The sequence below is a fragment of the Pongo abelii genome, chromosome 13 (genome assembly GCF_028885655.2).
Source record: "Pongo abelii isolate AG06213 chromosome 13, NHGRI_mPonAbe1-v2.0_pri, whole genome shotgun sequence".
Lineage (NCBI taxonomy): Eukaryota > Metazoa > Chordata > Mammalia > Primates > Hominidae > Pongo > Pongo abelii.
Genome location: NC_071998.2, coordinates 35,840,225 through 35,865,539, shown reverse-complemented (window position 1 = coordinate 35,865,539; position 25,315 = coordinate 35,840,225). Strand labels below are relative to the sequence as shown.

At 38.5% G+C, this 25,315-nt stretch overlaps 1 long non-coding RNA gene across 1 annotated transcript in view; it reads left to right on the top strand.

The window, feature by feature from the left end:
- Positions 1–18,266: 18,266 nt before the first annotated feature.
- LOC134759749 (uncharacterized) overlaps positions 18,267–25,315 on the top strand; it is an 87,968-nt gene continuing 80,919 nt past the window's right edge. The window contains exon 1 of the long non-coding RNA XR_010136461.1: positions 18,267–18,651. This is a non-coding gene — a long non-coding RNA (uncharacterized LOC134759749). The remainder of the gene's footprint in view (positions 18,652–25,315) is intronic.

The following is a 25,315-nucleotide window of genomic DNA, read 5'->3' as shown; positions in this document are numbered from 1 at the left end:
ATATCATTTTGTGAATAAATACAATTTATATTTGTGTTCAGCTGAGAATTTCCTAGTAGCATACATGATTTTGTCATAATTGAATTAGGCTCACATAGCAATCCACTCCTGTAAATGGCTGTGATTATTACTCTCATGTCAAGTTCTTCAGAACTCTTCACCCCCTCGCCAGGTGTGTGCAGGGAGAGATCACGAAGGGTGAAAGCACGAATCATGTGGGTCTGGAAGACACATTATGTAGACATGAGACAGTGATAAATTAGTGGAATCGACAGATGTGTCCTTTGCATTAAATAGTCATCAGATCCTGAGAAAGACAGTTATTCTGTCTGCCCTGCATTTGTTTTAGGAGTGGCATGGAGATTTGACTGAATATAACATTTCCATGCCATTTAACCTGCTGTGATATATGATTCATTTTCTGAGACAATAGCATTCATATGTGTCTAGGTTATGCTGGTGAAAGCGGATTATATCCTACTTTTATTTTATAACTAATGTTTTTTCTTTTTTCTTTTTTTTAAATTTATTATTATTATACTTTAAGTTTTAGGGTACATGTGCACAACGTGCAGGTTTGTTACATATATATACATGTGCCATGTTGGTGTACTGCACCCATTAACTCGTCATTTAGCATTAGGTGTCTCTCCTAATGCTATTCCTCTCCCCTCCCCCCACCCCACAACCATCCCCAGTGTGTGATGTTCCCTTTCCTGTGTCCATGTGTTCTCATTGTTCAATTCCCACCTATGAGTGAGAATATGCGGTGTTTGGTTTTCTGTCCTTGCAATAGTTTGCTGAGAATGATGGTTTCCAGTTTCATCCATGTCCCTACAAAGGACATGAACTCACCAGTTTTTATGGCTGCATAGTATTCCATAGTGTATATGTCCCACATTTTCTTAATCCAGTCTATCGTTGTTGGACATTTAGGTTGGTTCCAAGTCTTTGCTATTGTGAATAGTGCCGCAATAAACATACGTGTGCATGTGTCTTTATAGCAGCATGATTTATAATCCTCTGGGTGTATACCCAGTAATGGGATGGCTGGGTCAAATGGTATTTCTAGTTCTAGATCCCTGAGGAATCGCCACACTGACTTCCACCATGGTTGAACTAGTTTACAGTCCCACCAACAGTGTAAAAGTGTTTCTATTCCTCCACATCCTCTCCAGCACCTGTTGTTTCCTGACTTTTTAATGATCGCCATTCTAACTGGTGTGAGATGGTATCTCATTGTGGTTTTGATTTGCATTTCTCTGATGGCCAGTGATGATGAGCATTTTTTCTTGTGTTTTTTGGCTGCATAAGTGTCTTCTTTTGAGAAGTGTCTGTTCATATCCTTTGCCCACTTTTTGATGGGGTTGTTTGTTTTTTTCTTGTAAATTTGTTGGGGTTCATTGTAGATTCTGGACATTAGCGCTTTGTCAGACGAGTATGTTGCAAAAATTTTCTCCCATTCTGTAGATTGCTTGTTCACTCTGATGGCAGTTTCTTTTGCTGTGCAGAAGCTCCTTAGTTTAATTAGATCCCATTTGTCAATTTTGGCTTTTGTTGCCATTGCTTTTGGTGTTTTAGACATGAAATCCTTGCCCATGCCTATGTCCTGAATGGTAATGCCTAGGTTTTCTTCTAGGGTTTTTATGGTTTTAGGTCTAACATTTAAGTCTTTAATCCATCTTGAATTAATTTTTGTATAAGGTGTAAGGAAGGGATCCAGTTTAAGCTTTCTACACATTGCTAGCCAGTTTTCCCAGCACCATTTATTAAATAGGGAATCCTTTCCCCATTGCTTGTTTTTGTCAGGTTTGTCAAAGATCAGATGCTTGTAGATGTGTGGCATTATTTCTGAGGGCTCTGTTCTGTTCCATTGGTCTATATCTCTGTTTTGGTACCAGTACCATGCTGTTTTGGTTACTGTAGCCTTGTAGTATAGTTTGAAGTCAGGTAGTGTGATGCCTCCAGCTTTGTTCTTTTGGCTTAGGATTGACTTGGCGATGCGGGCTCTTTTTTGGTTCCATATGAACTTTAAAGTAGTTTTTTCCAATTCTATGAGGAAAGTCATTGGTAGCCTGATGGGGATGGCATTGAATCTATAAATTACCTTGGGCAGTATGGTCATTTTCATGATATTGATTCTTCCTACCCATGAGCATGGAATGTTCTTCCATTTGTTTGTATCCTCTTTTATTTCCTTGAGCAGTGATTTGTAGTTCTCCTTGAAGAGGTCCTTCACATCCCTTGTAAGTTGTATTCCTAGGTATTTTATTCTCTTTGAAGCAATTGTGAATGGGAGTTCACTCATGATTTGGCTGTCTGTTTGTCTGTTATTGGTGTATAAGAATGCTTGTGATTTTTGTACCTTGATTTTGTATCCTGAGACTTTGCTGAAGTTGCTTATCAGCTTGAGGAGATTTTGGGCTGAGACAATGGGGTTTTCTAGATATACAATCATGTCATCTGCAAACAGGGACAATTTGACTTCCTCTTTTCCTAACTGAATACCATTTATTTCCTTCTCCTGCCTGATTGCCCTGACCAGAACTTCCAACACTATGTTGAATAGGAGTGGTGAGAGAGGGCAACCCTGTCTCATGCCAGTTTTCAAAGGGAATGCTACCAGTTTTTGCCCATTCAGTGTGATATTGGCTGTGGGTTTGTCATAGATAGCTCTTATTATTTTGAGATACATCCCATCGATACCTAATTTATTGAGAGTAGCATGAAGGGTTGTTGAATTTTGTCAAAGGCCTTTTCTGCATCTATTGAGATAATCATGTGGTTTTTGTTGTTGGTTCTATTTATATGTTGTTTTACATTTATTGTTATGCATATGTTGAACCAGCCTTGCATCCCAGGGATGAAGCCCACCTGATCATGGTGGATGAGCTTTTTGATGTGCTGCTGGATTTGGTTTGCCAGTATTTTATTGAGGATTTTTGCATCAATGTTCATCAGGGATATTGGTCTAAAATTCTCTTTTTTTGTCATGTCTCTGCCAGGCTTTGGTATCAGGATGATGCTGGCCTCATAAAATGAGTTAAGGAGGATTCCTTCTTTTTCTATTGATTGGAATAGTTTCAGAAGGAATGGTACCAGCTCCTCTTTGTACCTCTGGTAGAATTCGGCTGTGAATCCATGTGGTCCTGGACTTTTTTTGGTTGGTAAGGTATTGTTTATTGCCTCAATTTCAGAGCCTGTTATTGGTCTCTTCAGAGATTCAACTTCTTCCTGGTTTAGTCTTGGGAGGGTGTATGTGTTGAGGAATTTATCCATTTCTTCTAAGTTTTCTAGTTCATTTGTGTAGAGGTGTTTATAGTATTCTCTGATGGTAGTTTGTATTTCTGTGGGATTGGTGGTGGTATCCCCTCTATCATTTTTTATTACATCTATTTGATTCTTCTCTCTTTTCTTCTCTATTAGTCTTGCTAGTGGTGTATCAGTTTTGCTGATCTTTTCAAAAAACCAGCTCCTGGATTTATTCATTTTTTTGAAGGGTTTTTTGTGTCTCTATTTCCTTCAGTTCTGCTCTGATCTTAGTTATTTCTTGCCTTCTGCTAGCTTTTGAATGTGTTTGCTCTTGCTTTTCTAGTTCTTTTAATTGTGATGTTAGGGTGTCAATTTTAGATCTTTCCTGCTTTCTCTTGTGGGCATTTAGTGCTATAAATTTCCCTCTATACACTGCTTTAAATATGTCCCAGAGATTCTGGTATGTTGTGTCTTTGTTCTTGTTGGTTTCAAAGAACATCTTTATTTCTGCCTTCATTTCATTATTTACCCAGTGGTCATTCAGGAGGAGATTTGTTCAGTTTCCATGTAGTTGAGCGGTTTTGAGTGAGTTTCTTAATCCTGAGTTCCAGTTTGATTGCACTGTGGTCTGAGAGACAGTTTGTTATAATTTCTGTTCTTTTATGTTTGCTGAGGAGTGCTTTACTTCAAACTATGTGGTCAATTTTGGAGTAGGTGTGGTGTGGTGCTGAAAAGAATGTATATTCTGTTGACTTGGGGTGGAGAGTTTTGTGTATATCTATTAGGTCTGCTTGGTACAGAGCTGAGTTCAATTCCTGGGTATCCTTGTTAACTTTCTGTCTCGTTGATCCGTCTAATGTTGGCAGCGGGGTGTTAAAGTCTCCCATTATTATTGTGTGGGAGTTTAAGTCTCTTTGTAGGTCTGTAAGGACTTGCTTTATGAATCTGGGTGCTCTTGTATTGGGTGCATATAGATTTAGGATAGTTAGCTCTTCTTGTTGAATTGATCCCTTTACCATTATGTAATGGCCTTCTTTGTCTTTTTTGATCTTTGTTGGTTTAAAGTCTGTTTTATCAGAGACTAAGATTGCAACCCCTGCCTTTTGTTGTTTTCCATTTGCTTGGTAGATCTTCCTCCATCCCTTTATTTTGAGCCTATGTGTGTCTCTGCACATGAGATGGGTTTCCTGAATACAGCACACTGATGGGTCTTGACTCTTTATCCAATTTGCCCATCTGTGTCTTTTAATTGGAGCATTTAGCCCATTTACATTTAAAGTTAATATTGTTATGTGTGAATTTGATCCTGTCATTATGATGTCAGCTGGTTATTTTGCTCGTTAGTTGATGCAGTTTCTTCCTAGCCTTGATGGTCTTTACAATTTGGCATGTTTTTGCAGTGGCTGGTACCAGTTGTTCCTTTCCATGTTTACTGCTTCCTTCAGGAGCTATTGTAGGGCAGTCCTGGTGGTGACAAAATGTCTCAGCATTTTCTTGTCTGTAAAGGATTTTATGTCTCCTTCGCTTATGAAGCTTAGATTGGCTGGATATGAGATTCTGGGTTGAAAATTCTTTTCTTTAAGAATGTTAAATATTGGTCCCCACTCTCTTCTGACTTGTAGAGTTTCTGCCGAGAGATCAGCTGTTAGTCTGATGGGCTTCCCTTTGTGGGTAATGCAACCTTTCTCTCTGGTTGCCCTTAAAATTTTTTCCTTCATTTCTACTTTGGTGAATCTGATAATTATGTGTCTTGGAGTTGCTCTTCTTGAGGAGTATCTTTGTGGTGTTCTCTGTATTTTCTGAATTTGAATGTTGGCCTGCCTTGCTAGTTTGGGGAAGTTCTCCTGGATAATATCCTGCCGAGTGTTTTCCATCTTGGTTCCATTCTCCCCGTCACTTTCAGGTACACCAATCAGATGTAGATTTGGTCTTTTCACATAGTCCCATATTTCTTGGAGGCTTTGTTCATTTCTTTTTATTCTGTTTTCTGTAAACTTCCCTTCTCGCTTCATTTCATTCATTTCATCTTCCATCACTGATACCCTTTCTTCTAGTTGATCGCATTGGCTACTGAGTCTTCTTCATTTGTCACATAGCTCTCTTGCCTTGGTTTTCAGCTCCATCAGGTCCTTTAAGGACTTCTCTGCATTGGATATTCTAGTTAGGCATTTGTCTAATTTTTTTTCAAAGCTTTTAACTTCTTTGCCATTGGTTCGAATTTCCGCCTGTAGCTCGGAGTAGTTTGATCGTCGGAAGTGTTCTGATCTCAACTTGTCAAAGTCATTCTCCATCCAGCTTTGTTCCATTGCTGGTAAGGAGCTGCATTCCTTTGGAGGAGGAGAGGCACTCTGATTTTTAGAGTTTCCAGTGTTTCTGCTCTGTTTTTTCCCATCTTTGTGGTTTTATCTACCTTTGGTCTTTGATGATGGTGACGTACAGATGGGTTTTTGGTGTGCATGTCCTTTCTGTTTGTTAGTTTTCCTTCTAACAGACAGGACCCTCAGCTGCAGGTCTATCGGAGTTTGCTAGAGGTCCACTTCAGACCCTGTTTGCCTGGGTATCAGCAGCGGTGGCTGCAGAACAGCGGATATTGGTGAACCGCAGATGCTGCTGCCTGATTGTTCCTCTGTAAGTTTTGTCTCAGAGGAGTACCTGGCCATGTGAGGTGTCAGTCCACCCCTACTGGGGGGTGCCTCCCAGTTAGGCTACTTAGGGGTCAGGAACCCACTTGAGGAGGCAGTCTGCCCATTCTCAGATCTCAAGCTGCATGCTGGGAGAACCACTACTCTCTTCAAAGCTGTCAGAGAGGGACATTTAAGTCTGCAGAGGTTACTGCTGTCTTTTTGTTTGTCTGTGCCCTGCCCCCAGAGGTGGAGCCTATAGAGGCAGGCAGGCCTCCTTGAGCTGTGGTAAGCTCCACCCAGTGCGAGCTTCCTGGCTGCTTTGTTTACCTAATCAAACAACTAACTTGGCAATGGTGGGCGCCCCTCCCCCAGCCTTGCTGCCACCTTGCAGTTTGATCTCGGACTGCTGTGCTAGCAATGAGTGAGACTCCGTGGGCATAGGACCCTCCGAGTCAGGTGTGGGATATTATCTCCTGGTGTGCCGTTTTTTACACCCGTTGGAAAAGTGCAATATTAGGGTGGGAGTGACCCGATTTTCCAGGTGCCGTCTGTCACTGCTTTCTTTGACTAGGAAAGGGAATTCCCTGATCCCTTGCAATTCATGGGTGAGGCGATGACTGGCCCTGCTTTGGCTCACGCACGGTGCGCTGCACCCACTGTCCTGCACCTACTGTCTGGCACTCCCTACTAAGATGAACAAGGTACCTCACCTGGAAATGCAGAAATCACACATCTTCTGCGTCACTAACGCTGAGAGCTGTATACCGGAGCTGTTCTTATTTGGCCATCTTGGCTCCTCCCCCTTTTTCTTTTTTCTAATTACAAACATAATTCATAAAAATAGTTACTTCAACTTTTTATGGTATTTAAAAATTTACATAAAATATTTTAAATAATGTTTTAAATCCATTCATATATTTATTTGGCAACTATCCATGAAATCCCAGCTAAGTGCTAGAGTGTATATTTATTAAAGAAATATACATGACCCTTGCTCTTGTAAGTGTTGTAGTCCAGTCCTAGGTATATTCTAACTTTCATTAGGACTTTTTATTTGATCCCTTAATTATTTAATAAAGTAGGTTTATGATTTTCCCCAAATCAATTTTCTTGTAATAATTTTTTACTGATTTCAAATATAATGGCACTAAGGACATACAACATGGTCTGAATGATGCTTACTGAAATTTACTGAGAGTTTTTTTATGGACTGATGTGCGACCAATTTTTATAAAGGTTTCATTTATGCTGGAAAAGAATGTAAATTCTCTTATTATTAGAAATGTAGGGTTTGATTTGTGCCCATTAGATGAATTATTAATTAAGCTGTTCAAATATTCTTTATTTCTATCATAATTTTGGTTTGCTTTATCTGTTCATCTTGTAGAAAGCATGTTAAAATTCCTCTCATTGATGGTGAATTTTATCATCTTTTCCTGGCAGCTTTGTTAATTTTTTTTGCTGTCTATATTATGAGGCTATGTTGATATGTATATACATATTTAAATTTGTATATGATCCTGGTGAATTGAACTAGTCAAGTTCTAGATAACTGCAGCATTGGCTGACAGCATGACAACGTCTTGTGAGAGCCTGCACTAAAACTACTCAAGTAAGCTCCTTCTAGATTCCTCACACTCTGAAACCATGAGAAACAATATGCTTGTTGTTTTAAGCAGCTAAATTTTGGGGTAATTTGTTACATGGCAATAGATAACTAACACAATCTCATTTTCTCTATTTTATCTTTTTGGAACTCTAATTGTACAATTATTAGACTTTTTTCAATCTATCCCCCTTTTCTTTAAACATATCATTCCCAATGCTTTTACTCTCTGTGAATTAGTAAGTATAATTTATTCAGATCTTGCTCATAGTTTACCAGTTCTTCTTTGTTTCATTATAAACTAGTATTTAGATTATGTATTTATTATTATCTATTTATAACTGAAATTCTATTTATTTACTTTCTCACATCTTTTTCTCATTTTTGACAAATTCTAATTCCTCATGTTTGGCTGATCATAATTTTTTTACTACTAAATGGATGATGATAAGAATGCCCTAAGTTCCAGAAAGGATTTGTGTTTCTTTTTGACAAGATCCAGGGTGTTATCAACCTAGAAGGGCATTCAATTTATTACATTGGCTTCAGAGTTCCAGGACTTTTCAGACATAGAAATGAACCCTCTACCTCCCAACCTTCTTGATGGGAAGCTTAGAATTTCAAAATTCTTAAGGGAGTATTATTCTTCACTGAGTAAAGGCTTAATACAGACAAGTTACAAATTACATTTGCTCACACTCTAGTCAGGGTAAGGTGCATGCTAGTAGCAGAGATGTGAAGGTGGAATTGTTTCCACAGCCTCTGTATCTCTAAGAAGACTGTGTCAACCCTTTTTCACCCAGGCCAGAGAGGAAAGGCAGTTCTTGCAGTTGGTCTAATATTAAATAATATTAATATTAGGTTATAATATAAATATTATTTATATTTATATATTATATTTATATATTATTTATATTTATATATTATATTTATATATTATTTATATTTATATATTATATTAGGTTATAATATAAATATTATTTAATATCAGTTAGTTTATTTTAGGGTCTATAGGGTTCACAAACTTCAGGAAGTATTCTGTTGGCGGATGGAAAGTATCTCTTTACAAGTGTCTTCTTCTTCATGATTCTTAGGCTTTATAAAGGAGACCCAGTGATATTAAGACTCTTGGGAAGTAAACTAGCGCTTCTTAAATTATTTGTGGTGGCGAATTTATTTTTATTATTTATCAATTCTCTTCTTCCATTTTGTTTAAATTTATACTTCAGCTTTTTCTTCTTTCTCTTGGCTCATTAAGTATTGACAATGATTGTTTCTCTTTTTGTCCATCCCTGATACAAGCATTGAGAACTTTAAGTATGGCATTGGCAGCATCCCAGATTGAGATGTGGCACTTTCATGATTTTGTTCTTTAGACAGTCTATTGCATCCTAAGTTGTCTTCCTTAACAATAGTATAGTTACAGAAGAATTCATTCTGCTGAACGCGATAAGAAACAGAACTCAGAAAGAGGGACACCTAGAGGATGAAAACAGAAGATACAATTTCAGTTGTTGATAATGTGATATTATGCCCAAATTATTCAAATAAAAAATTCTTAGAATTAGTTGAATTGAATTAAAAATAAACATTTGCAAATTGATTTCTTTCTTCTATACCAACAATTAGAAGATAAAAAGGCGAGGAGGGACCAAGATGGCCGATTAGAAGCAGCTGTGGTCTGCAGCTCTCACAAAATGGCAAGAAAATTCTGCACCTTCAACTGAGGTATCCAGATTCTCACATGAGAGCCTTGGGTATGAAGCACAGAGTTGTGCGGAGTCTCAGCAGAGTGGCTGCTCCCTCACTTTGGCACGCAGGGAAACTCAGGAGTTTTGCATACTCTAGCCCTAGGAATTCCAGCAAAGAATCCTGTGCATTCCCCTAGGAAGGGGGCTGAATCCAGTGAGCCCAGTGACATTGTTCTGCAGGCCCCATTCCCGTGTCACCTCACAAGTTGAGAAGCACTGGCTTGGAATTCCAGCTGGCCAGCAGCAGTAGGCTGGAAAGGGCCTGAGACCACGGAGTTTTTTGGGGGAGGGCAGCCGCCATATCTGTGGTTCCAGTCTGATGCTCTAGCCTGCTGGCATTGTGACCAGAAGAAATTGCCCACAATGCAGCACAGCTGTTGTTCCTGATCATGACCTGTCTGCTTCTTCTGTGTGTTTTTGTTGCTGTTGTTGTTGTTGTTGTTGTTGTCGCCCAGGCTGGATTGCAGTGGCGGAATCTCGGCTCACTGCAAGCTCCACCCCCCAGGTTCACGTCATTCTGCTGCCTCCCAAGTAGCTGGGGCTACAGGCGCCTGCCACCTCGCCTGGCTAATTTTTTTTGTATTTTGTAGTAGAGATGAAGTTTCGCCGTGTTAGCCAGGATGTCTCCATCTCCTGACCTCATGATCTGCCAGCTTCCGCCTCCCAAAGTGCTGGGATTACAGGCGTCAGCCACCCGGCCTTTTTTTTTTTTTTTTTTTTTGAGAACGGAGTCTCGCCCAGTCGCCCAGGCTGGAGTTAATGGCCTGAACTCGGCTCACTGCAGCCTCAGCCTCCTGGAGTCAAACGAGTCTCCTGCCTCAACCTCCGGAGTAGCTGGGATTAAAGGTGCCCGCCACCATGCCCAGCTAATTTTTTTTTTTTTGATGGAGTCTGGCTCTATCACCCAGGCCGGAGTGCAGTGGCACAATCTTGGCTCACTGCAAACTCCACCTCCTGGATTCAAGCGATTCTTCTGCCTCAGCCTCATGAGTAGCTGGGATTACAGGTGCGTGCCACCACACCTGGCTAATTTTCGTATTTTTAGTGGAGATGGGGTTTCACCATGTTGGCCAGGCTGGCCTCAAACTCCTGACCTCAGGTGATCTGCCTGCCTTGGCCTCTGAAAGTGCTGAGATTACAGGCATGAGCCACCACACCTGGCCAATTTTTGTATTTTTAGTAGAGACAGGGTTTCACCATGTTGGCCAGGCTGGTCTTGAACTCCTGACCTTGTGATCCGCTCACCTTGGCCTCCCAAAGTGCTGGCATTACAGGTGTGAGCCACCGTGCACGGCCCCAGTCTGCTTCTTTAAGTGGGACCTGCATCCATCCCTCCCCACTGGGCAGGGCCTCCTTGCCAAATTTCAGCAACTCCAGCCAGGGTTATATGAACTGAACTCTGATTTCTCCCTGGGATGGAGTCCCTGGTGGGAGGGGCAGCCAGCTGTCTCTGTGGTTCAGCCAACTTATTTTTTCCAGGCTGCTGGCTCTGGAGAGGCCAGGTGGTCAGCACAGCATACTTGATCTGCCAAGGGGCAAATGGACTGCTTCCTTAAGTGAGTTACTGATCCCATTCCTCCTCTCTGGGTAAGACCTCTCAACAGGGGTCTCCAGACACCTCCTACAGGAACCTTCAGACAAACAGCAGACCTCTCAGTGGAAACCCTACAAGCCAGAAGAGATTCAACATTCTTAAAGAAAAGAATTTCAAACCCAGAATTTCATATCTGGCCAAACTAAGTTTGATAATGTTGGGGTGATCAGACCCAACACCAGGTCGTGGGGGCGATGAAGTCCGGTGGAGTCAAAGGATTGAGAAAAAGACAGTTTGAGAAGTAAAGTGGGACCAGGGGGCCATCGTGATTGTGGAGGCTGCAAAGGCCCTGAGCTTGGAGCCCATGCTATTTATTGGTAATCCAACAAAGAAACAAGTGGTGAGAATGTAGGGGTCGAAAGAGCAGGCACATGATCTACAGCTGTGATGGTTTAGCATTTATAAGGAACATGTTCTGCTACTTGAGATAATGGGAATACAATCGATCTAGGAGCCTAGGAGGGCTAGAAGCAAGGAGCCAGCAAGTCTAGACACATTCCCGAGGACATTATATCAGACATGCCCGCACTGCCTCAGTTTTTTTTCCCAACACTTAGCTTTTTCCCGACAGATGAGCAAAGGAGAAATAAGATTATTTTCAGACAAGCAAATCCCGAGGGAATCCGTCACCACCAGGCCTGCCTTGCAAGAGCTCCTGAAGGAAGCACAAAATATGGAAAGTAAAGACCATTACCAACCACTACAAAAACACACTGAAGTACAAACACCAGTGACACTATGAAGCAAACACATAAACAAGATTGCAAAATAACCGGCAAGCATCATGACAACATAATCAAATTCACATATAACAATATTAACTTTAAATGTAAATGGGCTAAATGCCCCAATTAAAGGACACAGAATGGCAAGCTGGATAAAGAGTTAAGACCCATCACTATGCTGTCTTCAAGAGACTCATCTGATGTGCAAAGACACACATAGACTCAAAATAAAGTGATGGAGGAAAATTTACCAAGCAAATGGAAATCAGAAAAAAGCAGGGGTCACAATCCTAGTTTCTGGGAAGACAGACTTTAAACCAACAAAGATGAAAAAAGACAAAGAAGGACATACATAATGGTAAAGGGTTCAATTCAACAAGAAGAGCTAATTATTCTAAAGATATATACACACAATACAGGAGCACCCAGATTCATAAAACAAGTTCATAGAGATACTCAAAGAGAGACTCCCACACAATAATAGTAGAATACTTTAACACCCCATTAACAATATTAGACAGATTATTGAGACAGAAAATTAACAAAGATACTCGGGACTTAAACTCAGCTCTGGATCACAGGGATCTGATAAATATCTACAAAATTTTCCACCCAAAACCAACAGAATATACATTCTTCTCATTACCACATGTTATTTACTCTAAAACTGATCACATAATCACAAGTAAAACCCTTCTCAGCAAGTGCAAAAGAACTGAAACCATACCAAACAGTCTCCCAGACCACAGCACAATCAAATAAGACCTCAAGATAAAGAAATTCACTCAAAACCATACAATTTCATGGAAATTGAACAATCTGCTCCTGAATTACTTTCGGGTAAATAACTAAATTAAGCCAGAAATCAAGAGTTTCTTTGAAAGTAATGAGAACAAAGGCACAACATACCAGAATCTCTGGGACACAGCTAATGTGTGTAAGAGCGAAATGTATAGCACTAAATGCCCACATCACAAAGCTCGAAAGATCTCAAGTTGACACCGTATCATTACAACTAAAAGAACTAGAGAACCAAGAGCAAACAAATGCCAAAGGTAGCAGAAGACAAGAAATAACAAAGGTCAGAGTGGAACTGAAGGAGACAGAGACACAAAAACCCTTCAAACAATCAATGGATTCAGAAGGTGGTTTTGTGAAAAAAGTAATAAGATAGATAGACCACTAGCTAGACTAATAAAGAAGAAAAAAGTTTCAAATAAACACAATCAGAAATGATAAAGGGGATATTACCACTGACACCACAGAAATACAATCAACCATCAGAGAATACTTTAAACGTCTCTAGTCACATAAACTAGAAAATCTAGAAGAAATGGATAAATTGCTGGACACATACACCTTCCAAGACTGAACAAGGAAGAAATTGAATCCCTGACTAGACCAATAACAAGTTCTCAAATATATAGCCTACCACCAGCACCACCACCACCACCAACAAAAAGCCCAGGACCAGACGGATTCAAAGTTGAATTTTACCACATGTGAAAAGAAGAGCTCATATCATTTTTACTGAAACTATTCCAAACAATTGAAAAGGAGGGACTCCTCCCTAAGTCATTTTATGAGGCCAGCATTACCCTGATACCAAAACCTGGCACAGATACAGCAAAAAATGAAAACTTCAGGCCAATATCCCTGATGAACATTAGTGCAAAAATCCTCATGAAAATACTGGCAACCAACTGAATACAGCAGCACATCAAAAAGTTTATCCCCATGATCAAGTTGTCTTCAACCCTGGAATGCAAGATTGGTTAAATATACACGAATCAATAAATGTGATTTATCACATAAGCAGAATGAAAGACAAAAACCACATGATTATCTCAATACACTTAGAAAAGGTTTTTGACAAAATTCAACACCATTTCATATTAAAAACTCTCAATAAATCAGGTATTGAAGAAACATACCTCAAAATGATAAGAGCCATCTATGACAAACTCACAGCCAATATCATACTGAACTGGCAAAAGCTGGAAGCATTCTCCTTGAAAACTGGCACAAAACAAGAATGCCCTCTCTCACCACTCCTATTCAACCTAATATGATAAGTTTTGGCCAGGCAATCAGGCAAGAGAAAGAAATAAAGGGTATTCAAATAGGAAGAAAGGAAGTCAAATTATCTTTGTTTGCAGATGACATGATCTTATATCGAGAAAACCCCATAGTCTTAGCCCAAAAGCTTCACAAGCTGATAAGCAACTTCAGCAGTCTCAGAATACAAAAATCAATGTACAAAATTTGCTAGCATTCCTTATACACTAACAATAGACAAGGAGAGAACCCAATCTTGAATGAACTCCCATTCACAATTGCTACAAAGAGAATAAAATACCTGAGAATAGAGCTAACAATGGAAATGAAAGACCCCTTCAAGAACTACAAACCACCTGTCCAAGAAATCAGAGAGGACACAAACAAATGGAAAAAATATTCCATGCTCATGGATAGGGAGAATCAATATCATGAAAGTAGTCATACTGCTCAAAGTAATTTACAGATTCAATGCTATTCCCATTAAACTAACATTGATATTCTTCACAGAATTAGATGAAACTATTTTAAAATTCTTATTGAACCCAGAAAGAGCCTGCATATCCACAACAATTCTAAGCAAAAAGAACAAAGCTTGGTGCATCATGCTACCCAACTTCAAACTATACTACAAAGCTACAGTAACCAAGGTGATATGGTACTGGTACAAAAACAGACACATAGACCAATGGAACAGATTAGAGAACTCAGAAATAAGACTGCACACCTACAGCCATCTGATCTTTGAAAAACCTGACAAAAACAGGCAATGGGGAAAGGATTTCCTATTTAGTAAATGGTGCTGGGATAACTGTTTAGCCATATGCAGAAAATTAAAACTGGATGCCTTACTTACACCTTATACAACAATGAACTCAAGATGGTCAAGATGGATTAAAGACTTAAATGTAAAACCCCAAACTATAAAAACCCTAGAAGAAAGTCTAGGCGATACCACTCAGGACACAGGAATGGGCAAAGATTTCAAGATGAAAATGCCAAAAGCTATAGCAACAAAAGCAAAAATTGACAAATGGGATATAATTAAAGAGCCTCTGCACAGCAAAATAAACTATCACCAGAGTGAACAGACAACCTATAGAATGGGAAAAAATGTGCAATATATCCATCTGACAAAGGTCTAATATCCAGAGTCTACAAGGAACTTAAACAAATTAAGAAGGAAAAAAACAAACGACCCCATTAAAAAGTGGGCAGAGGACATGAACAGACACTTCTGAAAAGAAGACATTCATGTGGCCAACAAACGTATGAGAAAAAGTTCAACATCGCTGATCACTAGAAAAATGCAAATCAAAACCACAGTGAGATACCGTCTAATGCCAGTCAGAATGGCGCTTATTAAAAAGTCAAGAAACAACAAATGCTGGTGAGGTTGTGGAGAAAAAGAAATGCTTTTATACTGTCAGTGGGAATATAAATTAGTTCAATCATGGTGGAAGACAGTGTGGTGATTCCTTGAAGACCTAGAGGTATATTCCTTGGGTATATACACAGTAATGGGATTGCTGGGTCAAATACCATTTGACACATAGACCAATGGAATAGACACATAGACTATTGACCAAATACCTTTAAACTCAGCAATCCCCATTACTGCGTAGATACCCAACGGAATATAAATCATTCTATTATAAAGATACATGCAAGAGTATGTTCATTGCAGCACTATTCACAATAGCAAAGATGTGAAATCAACCCAAATGCCCATCAATTATAGGCTTGATAAAATGTGGTACATATATACCATGGAATACTCTGCAGCCATAAAAAGGAATGAGATCATGTCCTTGACAGGGACGTGGATGGTAATGGAAGCCGTTATCCTCAGCAAACTAACATAGGAACCAAAAATTGAACACTGCATGTTCTCACTTATAACTGGGAGTTGATTGATGAGAACACATGGACACATAGGGGAGAACAACACACATTGGGGTCTTTTGGAGGATGGAGGGTGGGATAGAAGAATAGCTAATGGAAGCTGGGCTTAATACCTAGGGCATGGGTTGATCTGTGCAGCAAACCACGATGATACATGTTTTCCTATGTAACAAACCTACATATCCTGCATGTGTACCTTGGGACATAAAATAAAAGTTGAAAAGAAAAAAGAAAAAAAAAGAAAAGAAAAGGGCATGGAAAGATCCCCAAACACAATAGCAACTGTGAAAATAAAGCAGCCCAGAAATTAGCTTAACAATACATGTATGGAAACTATATGAAAAACTATAAAATTTTACTGTGAGTTATAAATAAATGAATACAAGAAATACAGACATATCATGCTCATGATTGAGATTACTCTGTGTTATTAGGATATGTTTCTTTTCAAAGGAAAGATGATATATTTATTTAAAGTAATGTCAATCAAAATCTCGATGGACCTCTTTTAGGAGATGTGCACAAATTATTTTGAAGCTTATCTGGTAAAATAAGTAGAGATAATTCCTGCCTGTCCTCCTGGGGAGATGCAGGACTGGGCTGGGTAAGGAGGTTATAGATGGCAGTAAGGTAAGTACACAGGCTCGTGGCAGAGGATGGGCCACCACTGGAGTCTTGTAGTCTCTGAGTTTTCAAAGTGGTCCAGGAAAACTTCTGACAACACTTGGGCATTTCCCACTGAGGTGGATGAGTATATTTCAGTCATCCAACAAATATTCTTTAAGCATTAAGCATGATTCTAGGAAGTGGAGATGGAACAGTGAACAAAACAAAGTCCCACCCTGGGACTATTTGTTCTATTGGGACTGGTTCTATTTGGGAAGGAAGACAATAAACTTGAATTTTGTCAACTAATTCTTAATACTTTTAATGGAAACCTGGAGACACCTATCAAGACCCTAATGTAGTAAACTAGTGCTTTATAAACTGTTGGTCATGAAGGCCCAATTGTTTTACTTTCTAATACAGGCACACAGATATTTTTGGACATATGAAATCTTTTGCTTGGATGATGTGGCAATATCAAAGTTTCTACACACACTCAATTTTTGTTCTTATCTCATTGCTGACTGCTAATTAACAGTTTGTGATTGGTAGGTCCTTGGACTACACTTTAAGTAACATTGAAATAAATAATCTCAGGGACAATCTCAGCAATGGGATGTAGTGCTACAGACAAGCTACTTTTGAAAGGGAGTTGGCTCTGGGAATCAATTTTCCTTTATTTTATTGGCATTTCATCATTGTTCTCCTCCATTCATATAAGAGCACTCCAATTTTTAAAAGTTTCAGCCTTTCTACTCTTAAAAATTGGTCTCCATGGCAGCAGAATAAGGGGCATCAGCAGTGGCAAGTTAGTCTTGCAGAAGAGAAGGAGTTCAGACTTCAGACTTGACCATTCTTTGTCACACCTTGAAGCTCTGCCCACTAGCTCTGTGCTAATGGATGCTTTGGGCAGACTTCATTCCATGGGAAATAGAGTTTACTGGAACAGAATATGGATAATCTTCTAAAAGAAAGAAAGAGACAAAAGCGGGGATGATCAGAGTGTTTCCTTTCTCTATATACTGAGACATACTGGGAATTTCAGTTTCTGAAGATCCAAGAAATAATAAAAGGCCTAATTTCCCATCTTAATTTCAAGTTCAGTTTTTTCCTAATTCCCAGGTCTCTCAGGCTCTCAGGCATGCACAGGGCCTCGTTCAAGTTATGTCAGAAGAAATTGCTATTCACTTCAAAGAAAGTTCAAACTTCTCAAAGCATTAGTTTTTCTGATCATAGATATAAATAATTGTATACACCTTTTATAGCTGTTTAGAGTTTTAGAACTAATGCTTATAGATCCTCTTAGCACAGGTTCAGTAATATTCTAAGTGCTCCCTTAATGTTAGTTTTTACCTTGGAAGCGAAAGTTGGGTAGGTGGTTACTTGTTTCTATGTATGGTATACTTCTATGTCCAGGCTTCCATGTATATGTTCAGAAAATATTTCATTGATTCTTTTTCTCTATTTGCTTTTTATACAAAAAAGAAGAGGCATGCTGGTATATGATTATTACTATGGGTTTAGTTAACACACTTTGAATTAGATGTTGTGGACCCCACATTTCTCTCTTTTTTTTTAGTGACTTGCACTCAGAGAGTTTGGTTAGAAAGTCACTTTAGTCTTGAGGGAGATAAACAACACATCCCCAAAGGGCAACCTGGAGTTGCCCTTTGATGTGATAGTTAACCACATCAGTTAGTGAAGTGAGTGAGGGGAGGGGTAGTTTGACGAGCTAGCTTCCTCAAGGAGACAAGGTGTCCCCCCACATTAACCTCATGCTTTGTGTCCCAAGTCAGGACAACTTTGACTCATTTCAGTCTTTATTCCTAGGCAGAAGCAAGTATTAGTCCATGCCAGTTTATCCCTTGATTTGAAAATAGTCTCTGGCTGTCAGACACAACTATGTCTGAAATTAAGATTAAGCCCTATAAGTCTTCAGTGAACAAAATGGAAATAAATACTGAAAATCCCCCTACCTATCTTGAAAGCATACCCTGGAGTGAGAGATTGTTTTCTCAATTAAAATTTATCTTTTCAGGTGTTTTGTAGAAGTCTAAAGACTCAGTCAGTGGGCATGAGTCATCTGGCTGTGGTAAGATTAGAAATTCCTAACACATGATATAGGAGGCCAGTGCTCCAGGAGGCAGAGAAAATGAAGGAAAACAGCTTTCTATAGCTCTTACCCCCCCAACCCCCATCTCTTTGTAACTTAATTTTTCTCCTCAAGTTTCAAACAAGTACAGATAGAACCGCTTGTTTTCTAATCTTTTTCTCTTTTTCTCATTCCTCCTCTTCTTTCTTTATTCTTCTTTTCCCCCTCTTTTTGTTTCCTTTTCCTGACTCTTGAAAACCATGGCAAGTGCTTATTATTTCAGTTGAATATGTTAAAAACCGTTATCAGGAAGTTGATTTTGTGTGTATAAAAATGGTGAACTAAGATACTGTTAAAAGAGTGGAATAAATGAAGAGGAGAGACAGAAGAACTAAAGATGGGAAAAGGACTGGAAAAGAAAAAGAGACTAAAAGGAAGGTAAGGGGCGAGGAGGAAATGGGCCTCTGAGCCTGTAGAGACCAATGGGGACTACAGAAGTCTGAGTTTATTTAAAAGACTAACTGGGGGACATACTTTGCTAAATTGTGCTTTTTCACTGGCTAATATCATAACTAAAAAACCAAAGGTATTGCAGCTTCTATTTCAGGAAATCACAATCCAACTATTCAATTTTTTTTCAGCTGTTTTGATGTTAAAGATAGGCCAGAGCACAGGTTTTATGCATTTGAAATTGCTAAGTAGCTGGCCCCACGGGTTCTTCACTCACAGTGCTCTTCAGGTGACTGGTCAGTGTTGGTGAGGATAATGTTTCCATTGCTCATTCAGTCTCTTTGGCCTGCTTTCCTGAAGGAGAATAATACAAATCCTAATTAAAATGAAAATGAGAAGTTACTAAATGCCCTTTCCTTTACAGAACTCTATTTCATTTACAGAGGTCGGATGTTCGTGTTTAACTACCAAATCCCTCTATCTCACTTAGAGCTCAGGAGTCAGTAATCTAGACAAATAAGACAATGTGGTTCCTAAAAGTGCCGAAGTACTTTTCTGCCATAATTTTTTTTTTTTTTTTTTTACTTTGAGGACATCTAGCGGCCGTTTAGTGGCTGTGCTCTTCAAAGGCAAACTCAAAGAAACTTCAGGACATAGTAGCAATGGCAGAACCTATTTTTCTGAACACCTTCACACTTACATTGATTTATCTTAAGCCTGAAGACAAAACTGCTGTGGTCCTGGAGGATAAACAGGCTCATTCCAGACTCTGCAGCTAAATCCTCACTTCCTACTTTCACTGTTATCAGACAAAATTCCCTTGGCCTAATTGTTTTATGGGTAGTTTTTAATGAGCTCGTTGTATATTGACACAAATAGATCTCCTTTTAAAGACTGCAGAATGGCTACAATCATGTCAATTCATCAACTAATTAACAGATATTGATAGCCTGCTTTGGGTGGACATTTTGAGGGTCATACTAAGATAAGACAAAGGTCTACATGAAAGGGAATTTTTGACCTCTTTATTCTGTTTGGGCTTGAATTTTATTGGGTAGCATCTTCATCAGTGGAAAGAGGGCAGGTCTTTTTCAAATCCTGGTGGTGAAAGACTTCTTTTCAGCTCTGTGCTGAGAGATGAGGGCCTAATAATCTGAGTTTCCCTTTCCTCATTTGTAAATGAAGGTGATTATACTTAGTTCATAAGGTGGTTGTGATGATGACATGAAACCTGAAGACAACTCACATAGTGTCTAGTATCTGGAAGATACTAAAAAATTTTTAAAGCCCCTTGTCTACTCCTCTCACTTCACCCCATGCCTTCGACATGGCCCTTGCTGCAGTGGTCTTCTGGGCAAAAGTGTTCACTGCCTCACCCAGAGCCCTGCAAATGCCACTCTGATCCATCTTCATCTGAGTCTTTGGAGCTAACCACATCTCACAGCTTTGTAATTCTGATCTACTGACTTGCCCTGGATCTTTCATACAAACCTGTTCTATAAGATCAAGGTAAATCACACAAAATAACTTGTATAGGCAGAGTTTCTGATAGTTATGATAAGCAGCATCAAAACTGGCTCTTTTAGCAGTAAATTCCCTGATAATCATGGGTTCAAGAAGTGACATGTTCAGCTTGTTGACATGGAAGCTGTTGATACCTATATTTTTCATTTAATATAAATTTAGACAAGGTGATTTCTAAGATCCTCACTGCATGTAACAAAGTTCAAACATTTTAATTCAGTCTCAAAGAGCCACTCTAGTCTACTCACTTCTTTAGATTTATCTTGGGTCACTGTTGCCTTGCTCATTATATTCCTACCCATTCATTTTAAAAACTCTTTTTGAACTCACTGAGCTCTTTTCTACCTTTTGACACTAGACATAAGTTTTCTTCGTTTTGGACTCCTTGTTTTATTCTTCATCTGGCTAATTCCTTCCTATTCATCCTTTGGCATCAGCATAAATATTGCTTTATCAGAGAGATTATTTCTGACCCTAATCTAAATTTGGTCTCTTCCTTTATTCTCTCTCCTTATACTCCTCCTTCCTATTATAATTTCTAAACATGTGCTTGTGGTTTTATTCGTTCATTTATTGTCTGTGTCCTCACTAGAAATGTATACTCAATGAGAATAGGGACATATCTGCTTTATTTCCAATGTCTAGCAAGGTGCCTGGTTCATGCAGGGCATTCAGTATCAAATGACTGAAACTCAACCCTTCTAATAAAAAAGTCAATGGCCCTATGACTCATTTCTACACTTTAACATACTCCACATTTCCCTTGACAAAACTTCTGTTTTGATTATTAGCCCTCTGGGGAATCCCCTTTGTCTCAGATTATTTTTGGTTACTGATGGTTTCAATTCAGCAAATCTTGATTTATAAGAAAGAGTTCTTAAAATCATCTTCATTTTTCTCCATTCAAAAAATTATTTTTCTTCTTAAACAGGCAATTCAGTGTAGGTTTTTAACATATTTTTTGTGCAAACTTATAATAGTTCAAATCCCATTGGTACAAATTCCCTCACAACAGATATCTTTGCACAATGAAAAGATTTTTTCAAGCCCTCAGTTTGTGGGCTGAGAACTACTGAAAAATTGAAGTCTGTTCTCTAGATTCTTGTTAGTGAATAATGTGCAGTTCCATAGACCTTACTCTTGACATGTGACTAAGACTTACCTACTAGTGAACTATTAAGGAAGGTATTAAGGAGTGCTAAAATGTGGTATTCGTAAGCACCAGAGTATTAATCAAGCTTAATGAGGATTTGAACTTCTCCTTCTTTTACCATATTAGGCTGGCACAATGTCTTGGCAATTGTAAAACTCCCAGGTAATTGAAATTTCTAGGACTACATATTTGATAATTATTATAGCATGGTTTTTACATTGGTTTTGTATTTTATATGTGATTAACATTGCTTTTTCAAAATTGGAATTGCTGTTCATTTAGCTTGATTCTTTTCAATTTAACTTGTGAGTTGTTTGGTTAACCTTTCCCAGATCCTTCCAGTCAGAAGTAATTTCTCTTATTTCTGAACTCTTATAGTTCTTTGTAATACCATTTTAGTAGCCTTTACCAAAACCTATCTTTCAGATATTTGGCTATTTCATTCAGCTCCCATTTTTGGACCTCTTCTGCTTTCTGGATTGTCTTTCTCCATTAAAAATACAATCTAGTTAATTCCTAACTTCTTTACTCTGCAAACCTCTAATTCTCACTCATCCTTTAAGGTTTAGCTTAGGCAACCCGCCAGGTGACCTCTCTCCCACTTCCTCATCCTCATCTTCATTGCACACTTATATTACTCTATGTATGACTCTGTTGTAACATTTACCATGCTAAACTGTCAATTTATTTCTCCCCACCAGACCATGCTTCTCAAGGGAAAGTAGCCCACATTTTATTAGCACTCAGTGTCATTGCCTTAACACAATACATGTTTAATAAAATTAATATGTTTTATTTCCTCAAGTAGACATCAAGGTCCTTAAGTTTAGAGATTATGTTTCATTCAGTCTTATATTTCATTGTCTACTATAATGTCTTGTATAGTACATGCTTTCAAAACTTTTGCATAACCCTAAGGGAAAACCCCTACACTCTCCTCTTGTCTCTAAGAAAATGGGGCTATAAAAACATCTCTAACTCAAGTTGGTGGGCATCTGCAGATTGCATTTCTATTTAAGAAACTCTAGGTATAGAAGTATCAGTGACCCCATTTGTCAGGTATCTTCAGAGAATGTTTCTTTTGTAAATTTTAAATCAAAATAGTGGCTTGGGCTGTCTCCACAGAAGTGAGAAATGACAAAATGCAGGTGGTGCACTAGATGAATCTAATTAGATTTAGAATGAGAAACTAGTTTTGAAAGCCCTGTAGTCACTGCCTGTCTAGTATTTCTTCTATTGTGTGTAGTAGTATCCACAAAACAAAGATGTCTTGATATGTGTTTGGTTGATGTAAGAAAGTAACCTCACATATTGCAAAAAGGAGATTTTGAGCTGATTACATTATAATAACTTTTGTAAATCTTGTTATGTTTTCACATAATCCTTATTATTTATTTCCATTTTTCTTTGTTATTTTTATAGCCCACCTTTGGTGGGATCTGAAATGCTCTTACAATATAAACATATATGTCTATTGAAAAAAGCAATATCCAGAGATTCTTAGGGTCAAACACTAAATTCTTAGTGTAAAAATAATCATTCTCTTGAGTTTTGACCCATTCTATTTTTTTCAGAATCTGAGACTTTACTCTCACTTAGTCTGCCTTCTTCAGTCCTTATAGAAAAACCAATTATGGATGTCTATGGGTAGTGAAGATAAGGCTGCAGAAATGAAGTAAGGTGTTCTCAAGGGAAATTTAGACTTTATGAGAAATTTTGAGAAATTTTACACAGGAACAATTCGAATTAACAATCTTTTAAAAGTCAAATATTTCTGGGAGAATTAGGTGTTAAGGTAGGAGGAGAAGGTAGGTGTGTGTGTGTGTGTGTGCATGTACATACGAGTGTGGTTTGGCTGAATTAGAACTCTTCTTTATTTTAATGCCAATTTGCTCAAACGCAAACACACATACATACGTGTGCATGTATAGTTTTTATTACCTAGCTGAATTTAGCCAGTTTGAAAGAACGGCTATTTAGGCAGAAGGTCTGAGCGGCGGATGGGAAGGATAATGAGGAAGGCAAGCCTGATTGGGTGGTCCATCATTCTGAGGGCCTTTGAGGATGGAAGGTTCATGAAAAACAGTAAGTATGATAGTTAAAAAGTATTAGAAATACACTGCTCCACTTACCAGCTGTGCGACTTTGGGTAAGTTGTTTAATCTCCCTGGGCCTCAATTTCAGTTTTCTCATTTGTAAGATGTAAATAATAATAGGCCTATCTCATAGGGTTGTTGTGTTAATTAAAGGAGATTGATACATATAAAATGCTTAGGACATAAGCACTCAATATATATTAGTTTCTGTCCTCCTCTTCTTTCTCTTCTTCCTTTTTCTCTTCTTTTTCTCCTCTTCTTTTGTTCTTTCTTTGTTTCCTGGTGGAAGGAATACAAGACTGTACCAGAAGATGCAAGAAACATCAGAAAATAAACTCTGGCAGATACAAGAGATAATTCCTCTGGAACTGTGGTCTTTTGTCATACTTCTGTGTCTGCCCTGTAAATCATCCTCTGTCCTGGCAAAGAGGAGGCTGCAAGAACCATAGAGTTCTCCACTCTGAGACCCTTGGCCTCAAGTAACCACTGAGTCCTTGGTCACTTTAAGGTATACAGAGAAGTTCTGGCAGAAATTTTCCTCATACTAGGGCTGAAAGATGAAAGTGATTATCTCTGAGGCAGCTGGTTCTCTAGACTTCCCCACTGTATATAAACTTCTGGTTGTGAGCATTAGTGAGCTGGCTCCACTACAGAACATGTATGTGGAGAGAGAAGGGTGTCAGTTCCCATTTGTCCACAAATGGAGAATTTGTGCATTATTGGTGACTGCCTCCCATTTCAGTCCACAGCATTTAAACTCCAGCGAAAATAGATGCAAGCAGTGATATTGAGCTCACAATGTGCCAGGCACTGTTCTAAGTGCATTCTGTGTATTAATTTCATTTATGCTTACAACTACCAAATGTAAGAGACACTATTATTATCCCAGTTTAACAAATGTGAAAACCAAATCACAGAGAAGTGAAATAGCAGAGTCAGGACTAGGCCCATCTGACTTCAGAACGTGCCTCTGAGCTATTGCCATCTCTCAGCGCCCCCTGCCGTATTCAGCTCTTCAAAGGCTCTCATTCTGTGCTTAAAAGCTATCACAAGATTGTTTATTCTGCAAGCCATGCTTTTTCTCTTTAATCTTCACTTGGACACCTATTATAATTAAAAATCATTTCAGTCAATAAGCACCTAATATATTCCATTTTATTTGATTCCTTATTTCTCTTCTCCACAATAATGTTATGTTTTATTTCCTATCCTTAGTCCATTGTACATTGCCTGGTACAAAGGAGGTGCTCAGTAAGGTCTATGGAATGAAATAAAAAAATTATATATTGGGTTGAATATACAATTTATTCATTTTTGAATTCATTTTTTCAGAATATGATTGTATAGACAGGTCCAACTATAGAAGGTTGTCATGAACTTTGAAGTTTACAATAAATTTAAATGCGTTCACAGCTTCTAGTTAGGCAGAAGAGGCTAATAATTCTACAGGTGGTAGCTTGCTTTTCTAAGGAAAAGAAGAAACCAGCAGTACAATTATGCTGATTTCTGCCATTTAATGGTGTGTTTTTTGATTGTTTGACACTAGGTGGAGCCAAGAATCCTTGCAGGGAAACTCAAGCAGGAACTACTGTTACCAACCCTCTGATTGTACTCAAAATAATTTGAAGTGTTTTTTTTTTTTTTTTTAAAAGATTGCAGACTGGTGCATTATTCGCATCAATTATTTAATTACATTCATTCTCCAGTGAATTATTTGCTCTACTGGTTACCTTATTATTTTTGAAGTGGAAAGGTTTTATACTTTATTTCTTTCAGTTTCCTAATACTTAGAAACAATTTTAAATATTTAAGTGAAATCTCTATTTGGTAGTTGAGACTCAAAACACCAAATCTTTCTTCACTCTCCCACCCTCACCCT